The sequence below is a fragment of the Dermacentor andersoni genome, chromosome 8, assembly GCF_023375885.2.
Source record: "Dermacentor andersoni chromosome 8, qqDerAnde1_hic_scaffold, whole genome shotgun sequence".
NCBI classification, from domain to species: Eukaryota; Metazoa; Arthropoda; class Arachnida; order Ixodida; family Ixodidae; genus Dermacentor; species Dermacentor andersoni.
In genome coordinates, this window is record NC_092821.1 from 144581628 (window position 1) to 144608698 (window position 27071).

A 27071-nucleotide genomic window follows, 5' to 3' on the forward strand; every position below is an offset into this window, starting at 1 on the left:
TGAACACGCTTTGAGATCGCAGCGCGCAGCCGCTATAACCATTGACTTCAAAGAGCTTCAGATTCAGCAACAGCCGCAACAGTATCACAGCTAATCGCTGTATCTGCGGCTGCTCCCGTTACTCGCCTTGCAAGAAGCACGCGATTTATTTGAGCCTCGCCGAACTGTCGTCTTATGTTCCAAGCCTGCAGGTCTCGTATGTTCAGTTAAGAACACCACACGGAAATGAAAGAAATACAGGTAACGGACTCTTATTGTACCTTACTTGTCACCTCGTCATCTGCAAAGATGCTGCAAGCTATTTTAGAAGTTTTATTTTTGTAAAAATAGTAAAACTAGTAATAGTGTTTATTTCTAGGTGGCGCGACAAACGTTAAGGTAGGTTCAGGTGTGTATGTGTGCGCGCAAACGGGGGGCGCAACCGAGCTTCGTTTTGCGCACACTTTTGCAACAGTACACATGGCTACCGCTAGTTTCGTAGTCGCATTTTTTGGTCGTAGTATTTATTGTTTACGCTATAAATTAGGTAGTTCTTAAAAATTTATGAAGGTTAGTTGATGAAAAATTATTGCTAATCAATTAGTGGTTCTTAAGTGCCGTTATTTTGTGTTTGAAAGGTTTTTATAACTGAATACGATAGTGAAGCCATGTGAAGCTGTGAACGGCTCTCGGACTCAGTTATTCGGTTGCAGTTGTGCGGTGGTTCACGCCTCGTGCTTCTTGATGAAAGTATTTTCTTTTCGGACATCATGACGCACATTTTAGTGAAATGGTTTAACGACGATAAGTGGGACGATTATCCGGTGAAGTGGTTGGCGCACCCAACAACTAGTCTTCTACTGATGTGCGAGCCTGACGGTTTTGATGAGTTGCGCGGCAGAGGCCATGATGCCTGTTGGAGAGAAGGCACCCCGAAACAGTCGCAGCCGCACTTCTGAAGATAGGTAAGTAATCTCGTTTTCTTGGGCACGTAGCCTTCTTTTCTATTTTGACATTGACGAGCGTGACATGTTAAGCACACCGTTCACTTTCTTGAAGCAAACCGCATGCCCCGGAGCAAATGCGCGCGATACTAACTCTCGCTGCCGCCGTCACTTCGTTTGAAACAATGGTAGGCGAAGAGGCAGCGGCGCCCCATGTGCGTAATATTGCATTGCTTCATTTGTTCCTGTCTAATAACGTTTCCTTCATTTGTTTGAGAGAACACAATTGGAACATAAGGATCGGCTTCTCTGCGCAGTGATAATTTTCTACAGTAGCCACGTCATCTTTCATGGGGGCTCACGTATGCCATCTAAGCGCTTGTTATCGCGTTCCGTTACGTGAGAGGCGCGCTGCCTTTCAAGGTATTTAGGCAGGCACTACGAGTTTAGGAGAACCGCGACAAATAATCGTGCAGCAGGTGTGCAGCTGTGCTACGCTTGTACCACACTCGTACCGGAAGGCAGTGTTGCACTTCACGCTTACGCATTTCGTAACTATGGCGGCCTCCGTGGCAATTTGGGGCTCGAGGTCGTGGATACGATCCCTGCAGTGGCCGCATTCAAAGGAGCGGAATGCAAAAAAACGCCCGTGCATTGTGCATTGTATGCACGTAAAAATTTCCAGGAAGTCAAAATTAATACGGAGTCCCCAACTACGACGTGCCTCATAATCAGATCGTTGGTTTGGCACGTGGAACATCAGAATTATTTTTTTTTCCGTAGTGGCTCATCGTATACCATACGGTTAGTGTGATCACCTTTTGTGCCGTAGCGGTTAGCGCGCCTCGATTTAGGTTGCGGCTAATGATGCGGCGCACCGCGAAATATATTTCGCCTCTCTGGGATTTGCGGAGAACGGCCAACCGATTAGTCACAGCTTCCGCGCGTTGACTGTACACGGATACACAGCGCAAATGAACGGAGGTGTGATGACGTGGTCAAAGAACACAGCCGCCGACGGGCTCACCTTATCGTCTATCACCGCCAAAACTACCGCAGTAAGCATCTTTATCTAGCGCGGCGGGTTGCCGTTGAAGGCGTACTGCACAATTTTAATAAGCGATAACCGAAACATGCCACCGTTCTCTGCTGCCTCTTTGAGTTGGACCGATCCGAATGTGCGTTGTTTCCAGAAGCGAAAGCAGCGCCAATCGGCGCGTTGTCGCCTCGAGCCAAGCGTCGCACTCGAGCACCGTTTGCGCGGTGAAGAATGACGCGTGCATGAAGCTAGCTCACTGCGCGGACGCTACCGCGCAAAACGCGCAAGGGCGTGTACGCGACGTTCTGCACACAAATCGCGCGGGATGATCGGAGCCACGCCGGAGCGGCTAGCTTCAAAGAAGCGGTACATGTTCTCACTCGTACAGGCACGCTCACGCTCGCATCGCTCTCGGCGTATGTTTAGGTCATTCCTTCTACTGGACTTCTGCCCAAAGATTCGATATCTGTTTGGTATGGGCTATGCACTGTCGCGTGGTCTTTGGTTCTGCGAGAGAGCCGGGAATATTTTCCCCACTGTGAAACATCGCTGTGCGTGTTTTAGTTAACATTTACCGTAGCAACCCATTCCTTCCTTTTCTCGACGGCACTCGTAAAGAGTCGCAAATTTTTACTTGCCAGTATAGTGTGTAGTTCTATTTCGTGCGTAGTTATGTGCAGTGTGTGGCAGATTCTTAATCCGCGCAATATCATTTTCTGTCCACATTCCCTTCTCACAGGTTACGTATGCAGTAAATTCCCAGATGCTAAAGTGTTCTACGCCAAAAGCACCTTGGCGTCGTGCAAGAGACACCCGTTGATATGTGGCTGATTCACTAGCAAGCTCGCATCTCTGTTGCCACTCTCCATCAAGTGGGATTTTCAACTATCTTTTGTGTTGTCTGTGGTGTACTAGCTGCCGCATGGACGCTGTGAAGGCTTACTTTCGATTTGCTCTGGCGTTTAGTAGTAAAGGATGGGCTACCTTTTGAGGGGAGGCATTTACTTTTGTTTGTGAGAATGTTTACCAGCCTAACCAAGTGATACGTGGGTACTGTAAACAGCAGCACGATCAGAGGCGGACGACGAAATAGGTAGGAGCACACACGAGCGCAAGCTCTACTAAAAGTTTGCTTTTGATGACAAAGGTATTAAACACACTGGTCAACTTGGCAAAGGTAAAAATCCGTGCATGCGTGGCAGAAACAGCCACGTGCGACAAGAAAAAAATATGAAGCCATGTCATGTAGAATAAACGTGCGTGAAAAACGAGAACTATCGGTCAAATCTATTGAAAAAGCGAAAGATTTGTCCGATAAGTGATACTACCCAACAGGAAATACTCTTTTGAGAACAACTTTTTCCCACTAAGGGCAACAGATAACTTGGTTATGCAATTGTTTCGTTTGTGATCAATAAATATTGCTTCTGGAACTCCTCTGGTGTTGCGGTATAGAGCAGAAAGAACGATTGTTTCATCACAAAGACCAGAAGACAAGAGGACTTATGGAAGCATTATTTATTGATCACGAAGAAATATTCATAAGCAAGATTTCTGTGACCATTAGTGGGAAAGAGTTGCTGCAGTACTTCTCGTTAATATCACTTACAGGAGAAACCTTTCAGTTTTCATGTTTTTGTTAGTTTTTGACGCACATGTTTATTCTACAGGACGTATTTAGGTCCTTTTTTGTTGTGCCGGGCTGTGTATGCTGCGCATCCATGGCTTTTTCTTTGTGAAGTTGGCCAGTGTGTTTAAAATCTTCGTCTTCACGAATAAACTTCTACTTGAGTCAGCGTTCATGTGTGTTCCTACCTTAATTCATCCTTCTCGTCTCTGTTTGGGTGGTTGTGAAATATAAATGTACACCGATTTGGCGAAGTGCCCATAGAATTGATACATGAAGTTATTTGCGCTGTTTATTTCAGGAAGAACGCTATAGGGTCTTATCTTCTCAATGTTTTTGACACTGAGTACATTTTTCCAGTTCAATTTCAAGGAGTCCCCTGAGGAAGCCAATAAGAGTGATGGTAACTTCCTTAGTGTGCAAGATTTATGAATTTCATCCATTCAAGGCATGACATGGCACATGCCTGATTGTAGGTTGCAAGCATTCGTAGTAAGATCTACTTTTCGGTTCTCATGACACTTCTTTGTACTGCGCTGCATTCTCCAGGCACATGAACCTTTTTATGCTCTAAGTGCATGCGTTCTTTTTCTATATGTTGGAGCGAAAATTGTAAACTTAAATATGCATATATATCATTTTCCTTGTAATCTTTTTCAACATGGGTGCTGTAGCTCCCTCTGTCTTTCAGTTACTGCTTTCTCCCAATTTTTATGCAACCTTTATGTATTTTATGCAGCAAAATTCTGGTGCTATTTTAATAACATTTTATCTGCGAAATTGAGGTAATTGGTGTTTCGTATATGCATTTATTGGCGTTTTTCACTGTATCAGCAATCTGGCTGTCGAGTCATTGGAACTTTTTCTCATACTTTATGACTATTTCTGGGGTGCTTGATACTGAAAGTGCAGGTGACCATTTATTTGGCTCTTTGGAATTGTGTTAGCCATGTGTTACTACCAATTTTCTGTGCTAAATAATTATTTTTTCTCTTATCGTTCAAGGTATTAGCCTTTCCTTATCTCTTTATTGACTGAGGTAGCACTTAGTTGCTGGGTATAGGAAAAAAGGCCCCAGAAAGTGCTTTAATTAGCTTTGTGCAGGTCCAGAAAGATTACCTGAAAATGAGCTCACTAAATTGAGGAAATGCCACTAAGGAACTCTTCTGTACCCCACATTAACATAATCAAATGGTGTACTGCTTGTTCTTGACTTGTGCCAGGGAGATAAGCTGCTTTCATTACACAAAAGCTTTACAACTTTATTTCTGAAGAAAGCAATCCTGGCTTGTCAGAAACACGATTCAGGTGTTCATCATGCCCGACAACTTTCTAAATTATGTCTCGTCAAATAATAGCTAAGTTGAGAGATGTTATTTTGTAAAATAATTGGGCAACATGAAAATATATATATCTCGAAGACAAAGCTCAGGCAAGTCTACTTTGGTACTTCATTAAATTTTAATCGTGGTGAAAGACGTGTGCTAAAGGTTGTATATATTTACGTGAAGTCATTTGTTTCAAGTTGGTTATTTTGCCTTCTCACAGTCAGCCGTAGCTCTTCCTGTGATGTGTTAGTGTGCGCAACATTTTAATGTAACATATTCAGATGTCTTTTGTGTATTCACATGCAAGCAGCTCCAAGTGTTCATGTGTTCAAAGTTGGTTGTTACAAGGGTATGCTTAAGGCCTGGCTTTTGAGTCGCTTTGCCTTCTAGTCATAAACTTAAGTCGAAAGTGAAGAGCACAATGATCGTTTTGATTGGATTCATATGTATAGGTTTTTTCAGATGTATTTACACTGCTAGAGTGCTGTAGGTACTAGCCTATGTCTCCAGGTTCGATGTAGTGGTGCCTTATGTACTGTAATAATGTTTCACGTGCACGCATCTTTAGTGTAAATAAAGGTACTTCAAGTTGATCAGTCTCTCCTATGATTTTCTTTGTGTTTGGGAAAGTTACGAGCAGGCACCGGGGCATGCAAGTGTGAACAGCGAAGCAATTTCAATATATGAATAAAAATAAACTAGCCCAACGAAACGTCAATCATATTTCAATGGCGACTTCTGAAATCTCAATGGCATCTCAAGTGTGCAACAATATGCTTTTCAATGCTGTGGCAATAATAACTCAACAACAGGTCAACAGAACTACCACAACGTTAGTTCAACGCAGAATCAATGGTAACTCAACAACCATTCAACAAAACGAACACAACGGGCCGTCTAAGCACAATGACTTTCAATCGTAACTTAACAATTATTCAACATTGAGGTACCCAATGGTGTTTCAATTCGATTTCAGTGGCCAATATTCAAGAGTGCTCAACACTCAACCCAACATTTCTCCAACATACTCTCAATTATTCCTCAATAAAAAAGTCAACATTGACCAACAATATTTCAATGCCTTCTCAATAATTTTTTTTGTACGGGGAGTTTGTACGCTGCACAGAAGAAAACAAGTAAGAAGACGTATCTAGGAAATTGAAGTTCTTGGAACAGACAAAAGCAGTTACATACTGCAAGTGAGCGCGCGCTAAAGACGCTAGTAAAAATGCTGGGACAGACTAGTATGGTAAAAAATATTCAGTGCCGAAGCAAAGACCTTGCTGAGATTACGCTTCGCTAATTCTTGCGAATAACTTGGAAACCGAGTCAACCCTTAGAATTACGAGACCTTTTACCATGCCTTGAATTAGGACCTGATTCGCTTATTCAGGCAGTGGTGGATTGGAAAAATATAGGGAACGAAAGAATAAACGTGGAATTGGTATGCTGCGAAAAGCGCACAGGGCAGTCCCGAAGGAATACTTCCTCTACGTTCTCACAGGGCTTTCCTTAGCAACTACTGCTGAAAGTTCAGTTCAAGCTGAAACGAATGAGAAATACATGTAGAATTTCTTTGAACATAAATTCGTTCAAAAAATGTGTCAGCGCATCTCAGAGATATACAACGAGCAAATTCAGTAAAAATCTGTCGAAGATCCGCAACAGCAAATGTTATTAACACCCTCTTCTTTGAAAAGGGTCAGTTCTCTAACGCATTGTCCCTCACGGCGCGGTTAGTCACGGTTCTAGCCGTATATTAGGAAAGCCTGTAGTGTGGTCTCTTTTTCGCTTAGCCAAGCCACGCATGAAAATAAATATTTCGACAGCTTTCACCCAGGGGATTTCTTTCTGCCTGACAGTAGGGAGCTTCTCCACGTCACCATGTCGTGTCTCGAAGTTGATTTGCTTTCTTTTTTCGTTTTCTAGTTTGCTTAGTTTTGGCCGCAGGATACATTCGTCGCAATTTTCTCGCTTTCCCTGCGTTTTCGAGTCGTACTCATTTTGTAACATGTCACCGGTGGGCTCGGTTTCCTCTTAGGCAAGATTTCAATCTCGACCCCTACATTTGCATTGATCAAATTGACGCTAATTCTGTTTCACATCCGCTACACTCTCACGCTTCAACGATCATGGGCGTAAAACCATTGTTTACGTTTCCTGCCCAATTCCGTGTGGGTGTCGCGGGGTGAAAGCCACAGGAGAAATGAGACTGCGTAGTTTTGCATGCTTTTCACATCCTTTTCTGGGGTGGAAATTTGCGACAACTGCAAAAAAAAAAAAATTTCCAGTACATTTGCAACATGGGCTACCGCTTTACGGCCATTGTTCACGCCGAAAAGCAATGCCATCAGTTCGCATTCTTTATCCGTGAAGAGGCGCGCGCGAGGAGGCGCATCGTCCGACAGCCTCCATCGTGGCTTCATTGTCAGACCGTCGTCGCAATGGCGTAGTGTTCGTGCCATTGGCGTCACTCCAGCTTCGTCATGCGACTTCTGACTAGCCGCCGTCGTCATACCATTGTCATCATAGAGATTTCGTGATACAGTCGCCGTCACGCCATCACCATCCTACATTGGCATGTCACCCTCGTCACTGCATGGTCGTCGTCGTCGTACAGTCGTCGTCGTGCATTCGTTGTCATACCGTCATCGGGGTTCCGTCCAAGTCGTTTCATCGCCATCGTTGTGACTTCCACATCCAACTCTCGTCATGTCGTAGTCGTCATACAGTTGTCGTCATGCCATCGTCGCCATCGTTTCACCATCGTCATCACCTCATTGTTGTAATCCCGTTGTTGCCCCGCCGTTGTCGTCTACCACCTCCGTCGATTAATCGACGTTATTCACGGGTCGTCATTCTATTGTAATCACGCCGTCGTCCTTCAATCGTTATGATGCCTCCGTTGCCGTGCTATCGTCCTCCTTGCGTCTTCATCGCAGAGTTGCCATCATGCATCCGTTGTCGTGCCATCGCAGTCATGCCATCTTGCTAATGTTATCGTCGTCATTTCTAGAAACGTACTCGAAAAATTGAACGCACAGAAATGGCTGATGACAAATATCTACTCAGAAGGTGACACTGATTAGGAGAGGCGCATCACGTTGCACAATGCGACTAAACACTTTATCGTCCGTACTCACAAACATGCGATAGTTTCGCATTCCTGGCTTACACTTTTGCCAAGTAGAGGCTAACGTGAGCCATGCACTGAAGTCATCGTGACCCTTGAATTGCCGTTAATGGTGACTCATGAGTAGCAAGTTTGTCATCGGGCGCTTCCCAACATCAACAGAGAAGTGGAGGGTCATTGCCAAAGCAAGTCATCTTTGTCCCAGCAATCACCGAAGGGTGTCCTTGAAGTGCTTCAAGTGCATTCAGTGTCCACTTCAATCGAACGGTGGCGCTTCTTACAACACGGCCAAGTCGTCGATAAATCCTTTGGAAGTCTAGACGCTCTTATGGCCGCCAACATTGAAGCTGCATGTCCTCATCATCTTTTATCACGAGACCACTTTTTGTAACCATGAAAAATTTGATCTTCGGAAGCTTTTCAGTGCATGTTGCAGGCATCATCTATGCCATCAATTTTTGTATTTTGCGTCACTTTTCGTTGACAAGTGAGCGCGCGCGCGTCAGAAGGCTTGGCCGTGCGCTGTGTGCAATAACGAGCTCACTTGCAAAAGCGGTGCTCCTTGAGGAGCTGCCTAACAATCATCCGTTTGTTCGTGGATGCTGCTGCAATCACGTCGCCACAAGGGAACGTTTGGAGACTGCGGATTCTCGATAGTGATCTCGTTAGGAGCGGGCATGCCATGAAAGAGGATAAATTTGCGGCTGTCGACACGGGTGCCTGAGGCAACCGTGGAATTTGAAAAAGTGGAGCCGCCTATTTGCGGCTCTACTCAGAAGCGAGGACCACACGAAAGAATATTCTAAGATATTAGATATTCTGAGAGATAAATAAATTCAAAGATTGCGACGGGATGGTTAAACTACAAGTTGGAGCAACTGGATGACGTAGTTAACGCCATGATGCAAGGCCAGGATATAACGTAAAACCTTATGCCGTCCTTTGCAGAGTTTTGAGAATAAACTTTGGCCTTCGTCACATTTGTCTTTCGCCTATAAAACAAACGTTCCCTGTTTGATGAAGGTGAGACGAACGTTGATTTCCTGCATTCTAGCCACCCCCGCTCTCTTTGCTTTTCAGCCTTTTACTCGGGTTTCTAAGAACACACGGTTCAAAGTTCAACTTCGGAGAAGTCGTATTTCATGTGATTCGGTTTATTGCAAATAGGTAGCAGCCACATGAACGCGCTAACTGTCCTAAAAATAAATATTTATACGCGCTAAAGTCTACCAAGAAATTATAATTCCTTATCACTTTCTCGATGGCAAAATATTTTTTTAAAAATTTACAATGGTGCCTTCGAAAGCTTTAGCCCATGATCCCTGACACGCATGCACAACACTCCTACACCGTATATATCTCCAACAGCTCCAATTTCATTCCTTTTGAGTTCGTTACACGTGACGCAAGCTTATCTTGGTCACATTTTTTCAATAGCTCCACCGCTTTCTTTTTCACGTTTTCTACATTCACATCACATTTCTTAAAGCACTTGTTCACCGCTAGGAAAGCCTTTTCTAAGAAACAATCATTTGGTACAACAACCAGAAATCCTTCCTTGTCTGCTTGAACAACACGCAAATTGGAGATATCTTTTACGGCAAAAACCCACAAGCAAGAAATTCCGTTTAGGCCAATTGTGTCCGAACGAGGGTGTTGGCAGGTTCTGGTCGCGGAATTCCTGCAAAAGATGTTGAATTCCCTAGAAGTACAGGATCCGTACTTATTGAAAAACTCTGAAGGCCTTGTGAATTGTCTGCCATCAGATAGTACAAGCTGCAGCTGGGGATTCAGCATAGACGTTCAAGATCTTTACTATTCCTTACCGCATGGGCCCCTAATGTGCAGTGTTAAAGATTGCATAACAAATGAGAATGACGAGGTGTCATTCCGCAACACGTGCGGCATGGCCGTTGAATCCTTTCTTGAACTTCTGCATTTTTATTTAGCGAATACACATGTAGGATTCTGTGGTGAAACATATATACAGGCAAGGGGTGTGTGCATCGGGCCAAAGGTAGCTCCTATCCTAAGTAGCATTTTCTTGGGAAGCATAGACAGAGAGTTGGCCAAAGATTTAGAAGGTGTAGTAAGTAAGGTATACGGATATGTCGATGACTACTTGATTTTAGGCTGTCATGTAGACAAGGGTGCTTTCAGGAATAGGGTTGTAGAAGCCTTCAATTCTCTGGGCAAGGACTTAGCATTTACTTCGGAAGTACCGGTAGATAATAAGCTACAGTTTTTTAATGTCAAGTTAAAATTCCTACCGGAACATGTGTGTTGGTCATTCTGACCCCGAGCTGGAAAACCGCTAATGAACTAAGCTTCAAACCATTCCAGGCTTGTGAAGAATGGGATAGTCATTTCGTGTTTCCGGTCAGCGTTGTTGAAGTCATGTCACCGCACTGTAAAGATTGCATTTTTTGAGCAAGTTGACAGGTTGAGAAAGACTGGGTACCCGCTCGCTGTGATGCTGGCGTCGTGCGCTAGACTAACGAAAGAACTTAAAAAGGATAAAGGACAATGCGCAAAGAATCAAAGGCAGAAGGATGTAGCTTCCAAGGTTTCAGTGATTCCGGTGTGTGCACGGCCTTTCACACAGACTTAAGAAGGTGGCTGGTAGTGATGCAGCAAAAGTGGTATTTTCGGCAAAAAAACAAAATAGGTAGTGTGTGTTCTAAGGTTAAACAGAAGTTCGAAAGTAAAGATGATGTAAAAAAAGAATGTAGTGTTAAACATCCGCGCTAGAAACACTTTGTTGATTGCGCGAAGAACGTTGTTTATCAGATTCCTATGACGTGTGGTCATGTGTACGTAGGGCAGACTACGAGATGCATTAAGACGAGGTTAAGGGAGCACTTGTCTAGTCTGAAAGGTCGCCCCAGTACGCATTTGGCAATGCATTGCCAAGAACATGATTGCTCACCTTGTCTTAGCAGCACAGACATTTTGTATAGGCATAGGAATCAAACCGCTAGGGAAATTGTGGAAGCGCACTGGATTGAAAAACAAAAAGAAGAATGCATCAGCCATCCTTCTGTTTGATTGCTGGATAAAGAAAATTCGCTTCTATCATCAAACCTTTAACGTATTTTATTGTAAGTGGCTGCTTTATGCACCTTGCTGTTTTATGTTGACCGGGTGGCTTTTGTCCACGTCTTTTTATCACAAGTGTTATATGTACTATTGACGTGCTCTCTTGACTTGATCGCGCAGATCTGCGGGTATCATATGCGCTATAGGCATGCTCTGTTGACTAGATCGCGCAGATCTGTGGGTATTTAAGTAGGTGGTTCCTCAAAAATAAAGCCAGTTGTTAGAAAGCGCTCGTCCTTGTGTTGCCCCTATTCTTCGTCCCTGTTTGTTTGCGCACAAAAAGTTTTAAGATGAAATATTTATGGCTGCACGATCCGCTTATGTTGTTGTGGGTTCTAAGTTGGCTGATGTAAACCACTTCATGTGGTTATGCTCGCAGTGTGAGGCGAAGGGACAGGCATTTCTTCACAATAATGTACTGAAGAAAGCCTTCCATATGCGATTTTTGAAAACAATGTTCCCTGAAGGGCCCGCATTAATCAGGAAGGGCGTTCTACTGCTGTCGATTACGGTTGTTTGAGGCACGGAGTTATCAAGTCTGATAACACGCCCTCGCTAACAATGACTTATTGTCCAGGTGGCAGATTCGCTGGCGAAGCATGCCTGTCTAATCCCGCCTGTTGGAATATCATCGCCGTTACTGTATCACATTTTCTCAAAGACATAATTTCATAAAACATTTGTCAACGGTAATTATTATGTATTGTTAATTGTCTATGTGAATGCATTACATATATAAGTGCTTGTTATTTTTGCACTATATTGCTTTTCTTTTTTTCCTTTTTTCTATCCGTGATCTAACGACTCGATCCGTTAGAGTTGTGCAATCTTTCTTAAACACTTTGGCGTTGCATTGTATTTTCAATATATTTTATATTTCTTGTTTTTAACACATGTGATTTTCTAATAGCCGGTCGTACCTATGAACAATCTTCCCAATTCTCCTCTTCATTAATGAAGAATAAGAAAGGTAGGTACGTCTGTCAACCAAAGAAAAGTAACCTAATGGATCATTGATGTTCGGCGTCAAGTGCTGGTGTTCCTAATCCAGAGGAAGAAAGATGGGAAAGATTTGTTGTGTAAAGCAGGTGATTTGGTTTAAGCTGACTTGTCTTAACCGATCATCCTACACTTGTATAAGGAAAGGGGGAAGCTATAATGACCGGGTAAAAATCAATGACGCAAAGTAAATCATCCTCCAATATTCCCGCCTTCCTTCATTTTTCCATCATCGGCCCCCGGTGCAAAAAAGATTAAACAGCATGAATTCGAAAATGTGGTTATAGGCTGAAACGAGTCGCTACAACCCAACCCACCCTAACGCAACCCAACTAAGTCAGGCAGCTCGACAACAAGCACTCTTACTAATTTTCCTTCCCACTTGACCACAGTGTAGTAGCCGTACAAGAAAGTAAAGGGCTGACGTTCTGATAAGCATTCCAAGTTGGCCCAGAAAAAGGAGAAAACGCCTAATGAAGGAAATAAGCTTCCCAAGTGCCAGCGCAATTTTTTTCCGGCGGCTTCCCAGACGCCGTAATGGATTGTCACCACGGCGCTATTCATGAGCCCTATACCAGATTCTATGTTTGCTACGAAAACCAACGACTGAGAAGTACCTAGCAAGCATTGACAAGAATATTGTCATCCTTAGATGCGGCTGTTGGAATGTTTTTTTTTTTTATCTTGTGTTTAACCTCCACCGTCGTTGCCGGTAAAGAGGCTCTCGCTTTTCCGCATATCTCAACGGGGCCAATTCGGGTTCAGGCCCGAAAGAAGACAACGGCGGCCTCATCGAGTCAGTGATCAGCAAATAAATCACTTTTGCGATAGATGTGTGCAGATTTTCTCTCACCATATTTCTATTTGCAGCCAGGCACCAGCTGTGTGGCCCCGAGACGTGAAGAAGAGGTTGAAAGGTGGAGACTGACGATTTGGCTCCCGAATCTCATGCCCTCCATCTTACCCCTCTCTTGCTCAACGCAGTGTTCGATAATATTTTTGCTAAAGCAACGATCGCAGTCATTCCTTTTCTTTAATGTTTCTTCTCATTAAATTTATTTTTGTCAATAAATAAGAAGCTGTAACGTGCTGTTTACTCTATGTCAGCCAAATATATCTTTTTCGTTTTTTTAAGATAACTTTTAATATTTTTTCAAGGAGATTTAGCGCCTGTGCATCCTAGGCGCACCTATATAAAGTTTTTCGGGTTTCAACGTAGCTGCCTCAGTGACGGATAGCGAGCGATAAGCTATACCACCGGTACGGCACCTCAGAAAATCGAGTGGCAGTTTTTTGCAATCGCGTACCTCCAATTGAGTTTAGACGATGTGTACTACATCACGATAAGCTGGAACATAAGGGCGACAATGTGAGAACGGAAAACAAAAGAGAGAGAGCAAAAAAGCGTAAAATGCGTCACTTCAAGAAAGCCTGTGTATTAATGTCATAATAATACACCTTCTCTCTTATCGTAACGTTCGTATTTTGTGCCTATTTTAGCGTCGAAGCGTTTATAGGGCAGGCAAGAGGCATTCACGCATCATATGCCACGCTTATTGCGCTATATATATTCCAGCACCCTTCAAATAGATACCAAAGTAGGGTCCTAACGAATTGACGAATTTCTAGGCATTACTCAGCCCCTAATATACTTCCTCAACCAGGAAACAACAAGAGAAGGACGATTCGGTACAAATATTAACGCGACATCTGAAAAAGGCGGTGACGCAGAATCTGAAGCAGCATGGTCGCGGCGACCGCTGGTGCCGCCGACCGTTATCTTTCAAACCCAGTCCTGTCCTGCTTTTAATGGCACCCATTACAAAACAGAAGACACAGATTGTTTATCGGAGTAAATGTCAACTGCCGTGGTTTCCGTGCATTGGTAAGAGAGGAAGAGGAATAAATTTTATTTGTAAAAATGAGCGGACACGTTCCAGTCGTCCAAGCTCGGCGGCGTCCCAGGTCCAAGGTGCCATGGGCCCGAGCCGATAGCTTGGCCCTGATCAGAATAAATTGCTCATTGTTCGCGTAATAATACCAATAACATTAGATACTAATTTATTTCAACTATGGCTCAGACTTCTCTCTTAGCGGCCTTCAACTGTTCGGTTCGATTCAGTCTGATTTAATTCGACTTCATGTCACATAGAAGCATGGCCACTGCCAAAAAACCGCAGAAGTGCGGCTTGATGGAAACTTATGCTTCTTACATCGATTGGCGTCAACAGCAATTGTTTACACACATCTCAACAAACATAAAAAAAGAAAGAAAACAGGGCATTTACACTCCGAAATTGTGTTCATCTGCATGTGTAAAGAACTAGAACATAAAGCTTGGACAATTAAAAATGACGAGAAGAAAAAAGAATTCTTCAATTCACTTTTAAGTAGTTTTTTTTTTCTCTGGCAGCTAGTGAATCACTTTACCAGTGATTTGTGCAGATTGATGCGTTGCTAAACAGAAAGCTCGCAAGAACACATCTCGCATTTTTCTGCGTGAAATTACCGCTGTTTTCTGCAGCTTGCTTATCGCTGATTACTAAATTAAAGGAACTTGTTCAGTTTGTGCCCACACGAAATCGCGCTGTTTACCAAACAGGCTGCCCAAATCAGCACTATCCCACAAAACTTTCTCTCCTTCACCCATTCTTTTCCCCCTTTTCTAATGCAGGGTCCCCACCCACGTTCACTCCTGATTAACCTCCCAGCCTTTATATTATCCTTCTCTCTCTCCTAATGTCAATAACCTAACAATTCATAGGCCTGCCTCGAGCGCATTTGTAAGCCACACTTTGTAAGCCACACTTTGTAAGCCACACTATTACTATAGAGGATTACATGACCCATTTGACTCCATTTCTTTCACTCGATCACCCAGAACTCCAATTACTTGCATCACGCCGACTTGGGCTCACTGAGTTTGTGCCAATGAGCGTGCGACAAGCGAGGGAACAATTCTCTGCAGCGTTCGCAGGCGACGGCGCGCCACGCTTCTCGTTTCGGACGCCACGCGCGGACTTCTCGGCCGTATCACTAGATGGCGCAGCGTGCCCAAAAAGAAGCGCGAGGGAAGAGCCCACTTGCCGCATGGCGAGTTTCTCAGTGTTCCCACGCACCGACATGCCATGCATCTAACGGTGGGGCTAGAAGGCGCTTGGTGCTCTCGTAAAAGCGCGAAAGAGGAATTCAGCTGCAGTACATGCGTCACACATTCCTCGTTTCGACGGTGGCAATACGTAGAGAGTGGCAAGGCTCACTCGTTTCGTGACTGCGTTGGTTCTACCTATCTCGTCTCTCTTCCTCCTCTCTACCATTCTGTCTACCTCCCATCTGGACTGTCGCACTTTAGTACAAAGGCAGGCGCTGCAGTTTCTGCAATGCTTTTGCGGGGGAAGGGTGGGGGGAGGGGTAACGGGGAATTGCAGCAGTCGAGAGCGTATTTAGGACGACGCTCAAGTAGCTACATAAGGCATCGCGACGACGTCATCGAAAGGTACAAACGAGTTGGTCCCGTTGCCTTTCCTCTCTGCCGCGTTCCGGCCATGTAAATGTAGACTCTACCTCTCGGCTCGGCGTACAAGACAGCCACAGAAGCAGCAAGCAGCAGTATAAAAGTCGAAAAAAGAGGCAGTGAAATTGTCGCTTTAAAAAAATAATTGCGACGATCCTTGCAGCTAAACACATAGTCATAATTAAGAATTGTAGCCCAAACACCAAAGCTATTTAAACACAACAGAAACTGCGAATGCTTAACCGAGTGCCGATGCTAGAGGCGCTGGCGAGCTCCACAGGGCACGCCCTATTAGTGTCTCCCTCCCTTTTCCTCAATCCCTCCATCTTCTCCTGGTAACCCTGCTCCAGAAGCTTACTGTGCCAAAGTAGATTATGACGACGACGATGTTGACCCAATGATTAGTGCAGCTGTTTGCCGCCATAAGGACGTCACGACAGGTGACATTTACTCCCAAGAACCCGTGCGCTTTGCGTATATTTAATGATGTCATTAGAGGCAGGACCTGACTTCTCTGCGCCGATAACCGACGCCGGAAGAAGCGATTCTCGCGACCAGAGGGTTTCGGATTCTGGTTTTCTGCTCTAGTGAGATATGACTAAACCTTCCTTTCTGCACCACTTTCCTCCAGTCGTTTACCGCTTGACGAACTGCACGAGGAGCTGGGTAATGACTAGCTCTTCTTGACACTGGAAGATATAGCACTCTTTAAAGGTTCCATTTAGCTATCCAGTTTAATGGTAATAAATTAGGGTAATAAGCGCTGGAGATAATGCGCGAATGAGTCATGTTCTTTCACAAAGGCTTTCACGCCGAAAAGCACGCAAAACACTGAATAACGAAGAAGCTTCCTTATCTCGAGCACGCACAGACATCGTTAGAGTGACAAATTTTTAGCTCTTTTGTCATTCGCGTCAGTTCTGACGCCGTCGCGTTATCGTGAAAAGCACATTGTCGGCTTTTAAGTGAAGGCGCGTGATCAATAAAATTTGACAACACTTAAGTACTTCTTAACAGTTGTGAATGCAAAAGTGTTTATGTCCGACTCAACGCCACTGAGCAGTCCTTCGAGCTTGGCGCTGCGAGTAATGTACCGACAGAGCAGTACGTTAGCAAGCAGCGTTAGCAAGCGTTAGCAAGCGTTAGCAAGCGTTAGCAAGCGTTAGCAAGCGTTAGCAAGCGTTAGCAAGCGTTAGCAAGTCAGCAAACAGTGCAGCAGCCTGCAGTTCCAACGCTGCACGCCAACGACGTCTTGCGGGACAAGACCACTTTCAGTGAACCTGGGACAGTAAAAATTGTCATTTTACGTGAAATTCACAATTTCTAGTTATGAAAAACAATAGCCTCGGATGCACGTGGTACGATGAGGTGAAAAGCAATGGTAACTGAGTATCGTAAGGGAAGCAACCGTATGAAGACGCTGCGCCTGGGCACATCGCTTGCAGTTACACTGTTGAAGATCCGTGCACTATTGGTACAGCACACCTAGAACAGGTTCCGCATAACAAGCCTTGTCCATTGTGCTGCGCGAATATGCACCATGTCAACAACAAAAATACACACAAAGCATATAGGTAATAGAACAAACAATAATCATCATAACGAGAGCACAGGCTGCCACATCTTACTGTGTTGTCAATGAAAAAGGAACCAACATGAGAAAGAAAAAATACAACGCCTTATAGAGGGTAAGCAGTAATTCTTATTAGAGAGGGCAAAACAGAACAAAGTGATGGCTCATTAGAGTAAGCAGGAAATCATTGTTTTATCTACCGAGAAAAATAAAAGAAAATATGACACCCATTCGGGGAAAGGAACGATACCGTCTGTTGCTTTAGGACAAACTTATCGAGCACCTTATTGAGAAGGAAATAAGGTAACGTATAGAGAATCGAATTCTGGAGCCAAAGTGTCGGGCTAATGCGTCGAGCCTCTTCTATCTTCTTGGAGGAAGGAAGCTTGGTGCCTGGCTGTAATGGGGAGGCGGTGCGAGTGAATTCTTAAGCGTCTGCCGCAAAGGTGAATTATGCGCCAAGATATCGGATCGATGAAGCGACTGATTACTCCATTGGGGTCAATCCCGAGCCACTGAGCTCGAATTGGCCACGTTGACGTATGCAGTGAAGTGAGAGCCTCCATTCTTTTTGCCCGAAAGAATGCAAGCAGCTGCATCTGAAGGCCACAATGTCTCTGTCTGTACTTGCTTCTTAAATAGCAAACGCAGTAAAGACTCAAGAATAGTTGAGTCGTTGCAATCAGTTGCGGTGGCAGGAAACGAACAGAGAAATGGCGTGGGCATTTGCCGATTTTGCTCACGTGCTGTGCTCTTGTTTTTTGCGCCGACTTGGAATGTTTATCAGAACATCTACACTCCACAGTGTTCTGCAGAAATCATGCTGCGTGGACAGATCATGACGTAGCGTTTGTGGCTAGGCGTCGAATTTACAATCTCCGATGCCTTCCTTATTGGAATGCCTTCCTTATTGGCCAACATCCGCACGTGCGACACATGCAGCTGTGATGAGACGCTCGCACACGTTTTCTGTTTTACGATCGTCTAGTAACAGAACTAGAAGGTCTAGACCGGTGCTCCTAAAGAATATCCGCGCAGAAAGCCTTATGCGCTCTACTAAAACTCCAGGGTTCTACTGGACTTCACGATTGACTTAATGAGCGCCGCCCCCTACCACTCTATAGTGTACGCGGTTTGTTTGTGCTCGTCTCTCTCTCTCTCCTTAAGTTCCCTCTCTTTTTATCTCCCTGTTCCTTTCTATGCGTGCAGGGTAACCGATCGGAACTACCTCAGGTTTAACCTCCCTGCCTTTCCGTGCGCGCTTTTTTTCCCTCTCTTGGTCATTACCCCAGAGAGTATATGTGTCACTCGAAATATTGTCAAATATACTAGCACAAAAACACGCATATAGCGAAGATATGAACAGAAAAAGCCGAGCGTGGAGCAAAAGTTTTATGCTCCACACTCGGCTGCATTGAACTAGAAGTGCCCTGCTACTTAGACGTGAACATGGTTTGGAGGTAAAGAAAACTTCGCTCATAACCGATTCCCGGACGTGCCTGAGGAACCACCAACTTCTTTTTTCCCTCGTAAATTTCATCGGAAACTTAACGAGGTATGAGAAGTCACCCCGATGCCAGTGCGTATGTCGTTGCGTGATTTACGGTCTAGAACTTTTCAAATGACCTGCGAAAATCTCCAGGCGCCGTGAGAGGGTCATAGCAATCATGGTACACTTTCAGTGATTGCTGCGCGTCAGAAAGAAACACAAATCCGAAGGCCCACGGAGGGTGCAAAGCATCCGCGCGTGTTGATGTCTTAGTCAGGCTTGTGCGGTCTCTATCATTGCTATCCTTCTTGGCGTTTCCCACCGCCCTCTTCCTGTTATGGTTATGAGACGCCGTGCAAGACAAACTCATTTATCTTATTTGTTGAACAACCTCAAACAACGTATATCTGAGCGTACTTGGATAGAAACTTGTATACGACGGGAAAAAAACATGAACTGCAAAAAGGAAGAGAGAAGTACAACTGACTTTAAGTGGAATGTTGCGCCAGAGATGATGGATCGTGTTTTGCGTAGAAAGGAAATGATGCGAAAATCGTATCAAAGGAAATGAGGTGAGAAACGAGCCTATTCTATTTTTTGGCTAGGTTCCAGTCGCCGTGTAAGCACGTCGACATTGCACTCTGTTGTGCGCGATCGGGCGCACATATTTGTTTTGCAACACATAATTTGTATATGCCACTATCACCGTGTGTATACTATATTTAACAAGCCAGGATTTTTATGTGTGCCACTACCACCATGTAACGATGCTTAAGCTCTATTGTTAATAAAATGGTGGTTTACTTACAGTGAAGACAAAATACTGGTTGCGAGGAAGGGCGGGAATCAAGGCGGGAGATGCATCAGCCCTCCGGTGATGAAAAAGATACCGTGCACATTTTCAATCCGATTAAAAACGCTAAGAACATATAAGGCATGCTGTAATATCTCGTAAGAAAACTGAACTTTCTGCTGATTTTTCGTGACTGAAAAAGAGCGGATGGCAGAATGTCCTGATCATCAGAGTAGAGGTCCAAGTGAGCCTCTCTCCTCTGTCACTGAGAAGTGCGAAATTGATCGGCACAAAAATGCTCCTTAGTTGCGATAAGAATGTGCTAAATTGAGTTTTCTTTATTCTTCCTTTGCAAATAAGCCTTCTGTTTTACCTTCGATGCGGTCAGCATTATTTTCATACTTCAGCCATCATAGACGTATTGCACCCTCCACCGACTTCGCAATGCGGGCACGCTAAGGCCGGCGCTCTCAGCTTGCGCCATGTGTGAAGGAGGAGGAAAATAAAGACGGTATAACAGAATGAGCTCGATGTGTAAGCTCTACACGCACAGTGTTGTTCTAGAAGCCGGCTCTTGGGCGGGCACTTCGATGCAACCCCTCTGTACACGACGGTGGCGACCCGGGAGAACGCGCCTTTCACCGAGCGACACGCTACCATATGGCTAACTGGCCGGAGCTCCAGTCCAGCCCACCAGTGCCGCCTTTCCGATTCCTCCACGTCGGCTCATGGTTCGTTCAGTTTGAGGCGACTCTGGAGCTCAACAGCTCGATCCCGGAGTTCAAGGGCGAAGTACTTCTGAATGTCCTGCCGCTTGACCTCCAACTTCTCCTCTGAGTTCCATCGCTCGGGCCGGGCCCCTACGACGAGCTACGACAGGTCGTGCTGAACTTTATGGCACTACGTGCAGCCCTCTTCCTGAGGTTGACCGCATGGTACGCGACTCCTCTATCCCAAAACCCTCAAGAACAGCACCAAGCGCGTCTCTTCCTGAGCCTGTACGTCATCCTGATCGGGCCTGTTTTCTTTTCATGACCTGCCACGGTGCAGCCTCGTCAACCCACATGTGCGCTTCCGCGCAGCCCTCGGCCTCAGATTTTACTCACGGGTCCCTTTCGTGCAAGTATGCGTACAATGCTCTCCGCACCAGTGTGAGCACGGCAATGGTCCGCACCTGCCACTTGATCACCTTTCTCTCCACCAACGATGGCACGTGAAAGTGGTGATATCGCCGAACGCCGGCTCCAACACCGCACGCCATCTTGTCTCGAGCTTGTCTCGAGCAACATCGCACTTGCCACTCGGCCCCCGACCAAACTTCCACCCGATCCAATTGATTTGCTTTCTAGTAGATAATGGCCACATCATCAAGTAATTTAGATTAAGGGTTAGAATGGTGCAATCTGCCACCTTCAATTTTTGAAAGTTTTTCTGTAGCTAAAGACACCTGGCATACACGAACGATTGTTGTCGTGTTACGTAGTATGCAACATTCCCACCTCTCGCCTCCCCTAGGCAATGTCTTGTGTTGGTGTAGGTAAAGTGTAAAAGAAATATTAATCACCCAATCAATGGCGCCGTTTAAAGTAGGAATCAAATTTCAAAACTTTTTCTTACCTGAAAAAAATAATTCCCCCTCTGAAACTTTCTAAAACGAATTGTCAGGAGGGCTTCAATGAAATAAGAAATATGTGATATAGACAGCCTCAATGTGAAAGTTACAGCTCAATGCGTGTCACAAGTTGCGTTTTTCCGAATATATGTTAATTTCTCGCTCAAATTTCTGCGTTTATTGCTAGCAGAAATATCCAAGCCATTGATTTCAACACAATACTGCCAGAAAGGGTTGACAAAACAATAGCGAATAAATGTAAACATTCTATACAAAAAATAAAGATACTATTACTATTGTTGTTTCTGAATTGTAACATAATAGATATAAAGCAGCGGACCGCAGAGGAGAGGGCAAAGTAACGTTATAAAGAGTATTGAGACAACGCTTTTAGTTTGATTACAAGAAAATAACTGTTGGCACTTTTTTTGTACTTTACTTTTAAGGATATAATTCGTATAAAGCTAAAGCAGGCAATGAAATACTCACACTACATTTTCGGCACACAATTTTTTTTATCAAATCCGAGAGGCTCAAGTTTTCTGCTGGAGTGACCCCTTAAATTATGTGTAGCCCCCTGTGCTCCTCTACGGACATGCTGGCTAATTGCCTTGCTCTCTGATGAAGCAGGCAATGATAGGACAAACTGTAAGTAAATATCGCTACTGCAAATGAATTAATAGCAGGCATTTAGAAAATTATGTACCTCCTAGTGCATGATTCCTTTAACAAAGCGTAGAGCTTTCTAACAACCAACTAAACTAATCGATTTCATTTCTATTCAGTTGTTTTGGTTTCTTTATATTATGCTGACGGTGCATTTTGTAATTCCAGTGAGGCATACTGGTCGTAGTCCAATCGAGAAGAGGAGTGAGCCCAGGACAACTATTGCGCTAAAGATTTATTGTTAAGTAAAAAAAAAAAAAAAAACTTGCCTGAATTACGAGGTAACTCCAGAAGAATTATCCATGGGTAATATAAGACGGTTAACAGATACGTAGGCTATCGTAATAAACTTTTCCGTGAAACAGCCTTGAAAAATATGCGTTACCATCGACAGTAGGCAAAAGATACGATGAACAACTGCACACCTGCCTGCTTTAGCTTCGTCATTTATTTCGTATTGTTCAATCGCACTCAGTGTACGTATGAATACATTTGTTCATAGTACGTATAGTGAGTTTTCAATTAGGTTAGCGGTTGCCATTCCGTCTAGCCCGCTTCACACGCATATACAGGACATTCAGCTAGCTCCACCACCACCGTTCGTGCTCGTGTTTACAATCTCGTTGTCGGGAGCAGTCAAACCAGGCTGACTAATCGAGCGAATCATTAAGGAGCCACAGATGCTTGCTGAGGCGATAACCTTTCGCTCGGAGAAGCCCCGGCGCAGGAAATAAAATATAAATGGAATGTGGGGGACAGATAAAATACGCACTTTCTTTACGTAGAATCGATTCGCGAGACATGTGTGACCAAAAGTGCAATTTTAAGCAGCAGGTCTCTTTCTCTTCTTTATTACACCGAAAAAAAAGCTTTTGATCCTTCTGGAAAGTGTTCTGCCACACCTGCGCATAATGTGATAGAGCCTGAGCTGTAGTCCACCGCGAACAATGGAGAACCGTGCTCGGTTCATTTCACTAATTAGGCCTCGTCTGCTGCCTAATTAGGCTTCTCTCCGAGAGTCCATTCGTTATGTAGGCCCGGACCGCTCCGGCCGGTGAGAACTGCCTATCGGCTGTTTTGGGGGATTTTTTTCCTCCGTCAAATTATGCTCAAATCCTTAACCTTACAGAAGGGTGCAAAACACTGTGATATAGTTGACATTTCAGGGAACCTTATTAATTTGCATCTTGTGCAGATCAGTTTGCTCTGTTTGCATAATCACCAAAAATAAAGAAAAAAACTCTCGCTCTGAGGGAGATTGGCCGCGTGTCCCCTCTAATGCTATTTATCCGCAGAATATAAAACATGCACAAACGTTGGTCTGCGGAACTACTAAATGAAATATACTTTAGAAGAGTTAACTGCTGGGCTAGTCGGCGATTTTACATACTGAAAAGAGTTTGCGCCAAAAAACAACACACACAAGAAAGACGACGTCACCACGGGCGCCTGTGGTGTCGTCGTCTTTCTTGTGTGTGTTGTTTTTTGGCGCAAAATCTTTTCAGTATACAAAATGAAAGCACACATGTTTATTATACACAGGGTGTTCCAGCGAACACTTTCAAAAATTCTTAATGGTTGCCTGTGGTAGATAGCACAATTCTAGTTCGTGAGGTGGTCTACTCGAAGCGACAGACACCACTTGCAAAAAAATAGAAATGTCTAATTCACTAAATAACAAAAGACCACTAATAAACTTTTTAACTAATTACCTTATTACTCGTATTACAATTTACACATTCTAACCGTGCAGTTCGCAAGGCTTGGAACGAATTGTCAGTATACACCAGTTTCGAGATATTAATTCCCGAACTTTGCAAAGAAATGCACTGGCCTTCTAGATACTTTTGTGCGTGAATGCCTAAAACAGCGTTTTGTTCAGAAATTTTAAGAAAGGCTGTGTCGTGGCTTGGCTATGGCTCAGCTACGACGCTGTGTACGATCTTTTGTAAGCAATTTTTCAGCGCTGCCTACGCGCCTTATGCCGCGACGGTTTCAGTGTGAAATTGAGGTGGGCTCTGTTTCGCGGTTTGAAGTGAATAAAACGAACGAACCCATGCTTTCACCTGCGACAAAGTGGTCGTGTGCAGCAACACCGAAAGCTCCAAAGAAGCTGAAGCTCAGAAGAGGCGTTCACTTCCGAAAAAATAATAAATTGAATGGTGTATTTTAGGAGACAAGGTGGGGCGAGTCGTCCCCCTTGAAGTTGAGCGGACGTGGACAAAAATGAAGGCAAGCGAACACGTCCCGCATACCAAACTGCGGGCTATTGGTCAGACAGGGGCGGTCTCAATTTACCTTCACTAAAGAAAGCTGTGCGACACAGAAAAGCGAAAGGAAATATCTACAGAAGAAAAAAAAAAAGGAGCTATGGGTTCTGGATGATTGATTCGTGTTATATAGAAGAAGACAGGGCACTTCTTGAGATGGCGACAGAAAAGACGTAACGCTTTCGACGCTTTCGCTTGGAAACCACAATGCCGTGCAGTGATAAATATAAGAACCATCGACGGGGTTCATTGAGGCATGCCTGGCTGTGAAAGGGTCATGCAAGAGAAGTGGCAGTGGGTGGAGTTTACAGCTGACTTGCACATAACGGCCATGTCACTCAAGATAACGGATGAAGCCAACAAGCAACAGCGGTAAAAAACAGCTAAGGAAAAAAACGGTGCATAGAAGTGAGTGTGTGAGGTAAGCTGTCACCATAAAAACGAAGCGAAACAAGCGAATAAAATTAAAGAACCCTCACCAAGAAGTCGAACAAAAGAAAAAAAAGGAAGAAAGTGGGCTGATAAAAGCGAAAGACAGTGATCATACGTCCGTTGCACGCGCCATGAAGAATGCTGCTTGAGCGTCAAGTGGAGAAGCCGGGTAATAAATGTTGGGAGTAAAGGTTGATGAGTCAGAGGGGAAAGAAAGTGCAATAGGAACGTTTGGGGTAGGACGCGGTCAGGAGGCGTCATCTCGGATCGGCAAGAAATCAGGTCCGCGCCAGTATGACACTCGGTAGTTGTATTCTTGGCAACTACTTCCAGGGAAGTTTCTCGCTTCGAGTAATGTAACCGCTTTCTCGCTTCATTGGCGACTGGGAGCGATGAAATCCTGTCCGTCTTGAAGCCCTCAAATAGAGCTGGAGCAAAAGTTCCTTTCGATCTGCATAGGTAACGCTGAAATAATAGGGAGTATTTTTTAAATATTCACTCCGTTGCGTCAGCGGGAAAGTGGGTGATGTGTGGGCTATGTTCTTCTCTACAACAGACCCGCACGATTGTGTCAACCTGATTGCTCCAGTTGTTGTTATTTTTGTACACCCGATATATGTCACGCTGCGTTTGCAATTAAGCTTTAGTTCCCAGACATTCACGTGCCCCGTCTGTCTGTGTTGTGATCTGTACCCTTGTGACGTCAGCAATTCTATGAGGGAACGTGCAACCGACTATCGACCGATGGTTCAGCATCGATCGCGTAAATGTTAAGGAAAATGGCCATCTCATTTTGTTTTCACGTCTCGAAGCGTGCATTGAGAAATGAGGGACTTAGGTGAGAGGCAGTCAACTTTTCTCTCTCGCTAACTCTTCAGAGAGTGACATTTCAGCTTCGCGCTGCTGTCGCTACCAAAGCGCTTAACCACTGGGAGACCGCAAACGACGTCGTGAAGTACGCCGTCCGGGAATGCAACACCTGATCTGGAGGCATTCTGCACCAAAGCATTAGAATTGGCGGAGCGAATAGTTTGCTTTTCGCGAAAAATTAAATCGCTAAACGACGTGTACTTCAGTGCAAAGTGTACGCTTATCGCGAATTGTTTGTGGGAACTATGCGAAAACTATTCGATACTAAACCAGTCGTATTTTTATTATTTTCTGTCTAGTGGTACCTACTTGTCCTTATTTGTCAACAAGAATCTCAATAAGGAACAGTGAGAAAAGAACATGAGCAGACCCTCTCAGTGGTTTTGGCAAGCGAACGTACGTATATGCAGCGAAACTCCTCAGAAAGCATATATGAGGGTTTACGTTCGGTAAAGCCCGCACACCTGCCTCTCAGCCGTTGTCGTGAAGTTTTCGCACCGCAACGATGGCGAATCGGGCGCTTTCCGACAACGCTACACGTTGCACTAACGCATACTTTTCGGGGGAAAAAAAGTCTGCTAAGCTTGGTGCTATAGAGCGAGCTCCTAGGCCTGCAGCTTGCGCATTGCTCATATGCATGCAAACTTCGCGCACGAAAAACTGGTCGCAGTAGGAGCGACCCAGAACGTGTTCGCTCTGGAATATGTTAGCAGCCCACTGATCAAACCCGGCCTGTTTAGTTTGCGCAAACCACGTGACTGACTCCCTGGAACAGGATCAGCGGGCGATGCAAACAGAAGCCACCTATAAGTTTGCAGCAGAGGCAGGTTTATCAATTCTAAAGAAAAAGGAAGTCGCAGACATGTCACTGCAACACAGGGAGGGGGAGAGGATTGCATGTATAATGAAGTTACACTAAGAAGGATGTAAGATTCTACAGTATCTGTTGAAGCCGATCGAAGATGACGAGGACATGAATCAAAAAGAAACACAAAAGGATTCATATATCTATACGTATATTCATATTCGTATTCCTGTCCTCGTCTTCTTCGCGCCTCTTCAAGTTTTACTCAACATAAGCTAACTCCTACAAATCAAGTTGTTGCTACTACAATGAAGTTTTAGAGAAGTCTTCAAGATACAGCTTTAGGAAAAAATTTGAACAAACTTTTTTTTTTTCATTTAGTTCACACTGAGTGTAAACGCGATCATTGAAGCCGCTGAAAACTTCGCTTGTACATACCTTTAAGTCGCATACATTACAACCATAACACTTCTCTATGTCGACTTTCAATGTGCCTCATGTCAGCGAAATGCTGTGCTAAAGTCGCATGTACTAACAATAGGACCTATGACGCATGCACGGGATTAAAGGAATCGTCGGCCGGTATTTGTCGAATAAACTGGGTGACGCCGACATGACCAACCTTTTCATTAATTTGCTGTAGTAACTGGCTGAAACTGTCTACCTGTAGGCGGAAAGCTCGCTAGGGCACTTCTCCGGTTTAAGCAGGGCTGCAATGTGATTGTATATTTCAATATTTGCAACATTTCCTCACTTCCACGTGGCATTATCGAATCGAGTTTAGAAATGTTTGCCTTAATTTTAACCTCACTCAAGTCATATCAAACCAACCCACGTAACCGAAGATTGTTAAAGCATTATAGACTTAATACTAACCAGTATCCCTGAAGCCATAAAAT

General features: G+C 44.4%; 1 protein-coding gene and 1 long non-coding RNA gene across 21 annotated transcripts in view; both read left to right on the plus strand.

Moving 5' to 3' along the window:
* The window catches only part of LOC129384282 (uncharacterized), a 667107-nt gene that overhangs the window by 576811 nt on the left and 63225 nt on the right, over positions 1-27071 (plus strand). The gene's annotated exons all lie outside the window — the stretch shown is intronic.
* Positions 479-5510, plus strand: LOC140219893 (uncharacterized). Its single transcript, XR_011896159.1, has 2 exons — positions 479-944; positions 2702-5510. It is a non-coding gene; the product is annotated as an uncharacterized lncRNA (long non-coding RNA).